Raw genomic sequence first — 3,627 nt, forward strand, 5'->3', positions numbered from 1 at the left:
CATAGGTATTTTGTTGGCTAGAATCATGTCACACAATGACTGTAACCTTAAAGAAATATGAGAAATTAGGTATCTCTATCTTGGTATGTTGATATCCTAAATAAATTTTAAGTGATATAAGAAAGCAAGTGGACTAAGGTAGTTTATCAGTCATTTTATGTGCTTAAAATAAGAATTAAATTATGTAATGAAAATAAAAATCTATATGATAGTAGTTATGTTGTAGTTCTCCTTATATACAATACCATCTAGTTGTATACCACAAGCTTATACATGTATAAATATCTGAAAATTGAAAAAAAAATTTTAAAGAGGTTCATATTACTCTCACATGTTCAGTCTCATAAAATATTACTGATTCTGATAAATTCACTGTGCTCATTATACCCTGAGTTTGAATAAGCTTTATGTTGCATATTTATCACAGAAAAAAAGAAGTCAAGATTTCAAAGTTGTAGCATAAAAATTTAGAAGACTATTTCTTTCACATTTCAGAGGTCACATGGATGTTCTTTTCCTGATATCTGAAAAAAAAGTAATATTATAACACATTAACACTGCATCTGTAACCCTTGGGCCATTTTACATTGCCTCTACCACATTCCAGTTTTGAGTCATTTCAAATGCATGTAACATGTTTAATTTCAATTATGAAATTGCCTGCTGACAGAAAGACTAAACTTAAGACAAGATTATGCACCAATCTCTCAATAACTTGCCAATATTTAAACACATGAATTTATAGCTCTATATTTTTCTTCCCAACCACCAGGACATTACTGTCTTTATTTTATGCTGAAAATAAAGGAGGAGAAGGGGAAGATTAGGTGAAATATAGACTATGCCAAAATGAATACTTGCAATCCTAGCAAGAGTTAAGACCAACAGGAATGGGCCAACTAATGTCTGGAGGAAATATCTACAAGAAGTCTGATTAAAGTCTAAATGAGAGCCGTCTTATTAGCTTCAACGTTTCTGTGTAAAGTACCTTCAAAACACCATCCATAGTTGTCAGGCATGTTTCTACACATGGTGGCTGCTTCTGAAAATGTGTTCTCCTAGCCTGTGATTTAGACATACCTTCTACTGGAACCGAGTGGAGAATTTAGGCAACACCAGCTCAGTTTGAGGCAGCTCACTGGATTTCACCTCCTCTACACAGTACTTGTGTTGGATTTGCCTTGTGTACCAGTTCTTTTCTGTGCTCCTCCTGCTGCTCCTCTTTCTGCTGCCTGACTTCCTCCAACTGTAACAGTTTCCAGGTCTCCATTTCAGCCATTTTCTTCTCCAGTTACTGTTGTTCTCTGGCTTTCATCTTGGTGGCCAGCTGAAAATATTCCTGAGCTAGAGAACTAGAAGTGTTCTCGGCAACTGATTTTTTTTTCCCTCTTTCTTCGAAACAGTGCTCTTGGAAGATGACAGTGTTTGGATGAGCCTTGAAGTGAGCTGCTTCCTTCTTCTGCTTTTGTTCTTCCTCCAGCAAGTACTTCCATATCTAAGCCTTGTGGGCACCTCTCTTGTCTATCCCCATGGAGAAAGCCTATGCTTGAGTCACATTCTTCACCTTTCACTCTGGCAGGTTAATATTGTCAAAATGGGGCACAGGAAGTACCTTGAATTTGGGCACCTCCTCTTTCTGCATTTTATTTTTTTTTACTTTTTCTCCTTCTGCAACTGTAATTCTTTGTCCAGGGTATCAAAGGAGAAAGGGCACACCTCTACATTCCCTGTCTCTGAGATGTGTGGATTATAAAGCACTCCATAATGTGTCACAGGCTGAGTTCTTATCACTACTGGCTTCTCCTCTTCTTCATCATCTCTGATGGGCACTCTGATCTTCATTGTTCTTCAATGCAAAAACTGGTGACTTAGGGGTAGTAGATGAAATTACCCTTGTTTCAGGAATACCTTCGACATCTTCTAAGATCTTACTAGGGTAATTCTGGAATGAAATTAAAATTATTCATTTTCTGTTTTGTTTGTTTGTTTGACTCTCTCATAAATTTGTTTGTCAATTTTCAAATCAAAACAATTAGGTTGAGTAGGAGGTTTAACAGGCAGTCATTTGGGCAAGATGGGGCCACTTTGAAAAATTCTGGATCAATTTCCTGTGTTTTGAAATTGGATTGTTGCAGTTTCTCAAGCTCCTCTGCCTTCTGCTCTGCTGAAATTTTGCAAGTCATAACCCTTGCTCTGTATTTGGTCTGCAGTATGGTGGTCTGGTGGTCTTGTGCAATCTTGTTCACAGATTCAGAGGGTAACAAGCTCACATTCTTCTTGTTCTTTAAACGGTATCTATTAGGGGTTTGTTTGTAAAAGACTTCAACATGCTGTGCAATGAGCACATATTTAGAAATTGCTTTGTCAAATGTTTTTTCTTTCCTTTGGACATATTCAAAGGCTTAATAATGGTCCCTCGGGCAGAAGTTGAAGGATGCTTTCAAAGTTCAAACATGAAGTTTACTTCCTTATCTCCTCTTGTTTTTTGGGCTGTTGTTTAATTCACTCCCCTGTGAAGACGTAAAAGTCAACTGTTTTGGTAACCTGGCTCATGGATTTCTTCACAGATTGCCATGGCCCTGTGAGAGCAGTGCATCTTTTGTCCCTAAATCTTTCTGAGCAGAGTCTAACATATCTTCTCTGAGGCTGTACAGGAGTATCTCCTGATACAGCTCTCTTAGCATTCCAAGAAGAACAATACTTTGATGGGATAGATTGTTTCTGAAGAGTTTTCCTTTCCATTCTCTTTGGAGTAAGTGTTGCCAACTCTTTTCAATGGTATGACACAGCTTGTTGAAGTTTGACTAAAAAAATGTCTTCCTCTAAAAAGGTTCTCCTCTACTCTGCTGAAGAAACTTGTTCTCCAAATTTGTCTTTTCATCAAACCACTAGTCCATATTTTCAGTATCTTCTTCAGCATCCAAAGATGAAAAATTGATAAAGTCAGTGGGGACATCAATAAAGTAGGCAAGACTTGTGACATTTCTCTCAATTCAGAAGAGAAAGCTTTATCCAGGATTCTAATACTCTAATCAATAGATTGTCTTCTGACCTATAGTTAATTTGTCTCTCAAGTCTACTTTTCACAAGCTTACCTCAAAGCCTGAACCACATTCTGAAGTCTCTTATGAATTTTTGTAGTCTGGCAGACACTTCTCATGAAGAACCTTCATGCTACTTTCGCAATTTCAGGTTGCACCAACTCTAAGAGGCCAATGCCACAGGATCATTCTGGGACTCATCTGTCATATTTTTCTTTTTTTTCATTTTTTACTTTATTTTTTAAAACAAAGATAAATGTACAAATTTTCGGCATTTTTGCATAAAAGTATACGAATACATTTTTAAGGTTGTAATTAAGTATGTAACAATAATATAGGGAAAGAGGCTATTAATTTGAGGGGATAGGAGAGAGACTAGGAGGGGCTGTAGGGAAGAAAGGGGGATGTGATACAGTTCTATTTTAATTAAAATATATTCTTCTTTTTGTTGAACTTCACACAGTCTGTGAGTTGTTTATGGGGTGTTCAGATCTTTCTGGGGTTAGTATCTCATAATCAGTGACTTTCTAAAGGGTATTTATCTATCTCTTACAACAATAAAATTTGTCAATGAAATATGTAAAAA

The 3,627-nt window shown here is 36.6% G+C and overlaps 1 pseudogene across 1 annotated transcript; it reads right to left on the minus strand.

Moving 5' to 3' along the window:
- Nucleotides 1–1,083: 1,083 nt before the first annotated feature.
- Nucleotides 1,084–2,742, minus strand: LOC308414992 (targeting protein for Xklp2-like; annotated as a pseudogene). Its single transcript has one exon. The product of its transcript is annotated as a targeting protein for Xklp2-like (transcript).
- Nucleotides 2,743–3,627: the final 885 nt, after the last annotated feature.

Source organism: Micromys minutus (genome assembly GCF_963924665.1).
Source record: "Micromys minutus genome assembly, chromosome: X".
Lineage (NCBI taxonomy): Eukaryota > Metazoa > Chordata > Mammalia > Rodentia > Muridae > Micromys > Micromys minutus.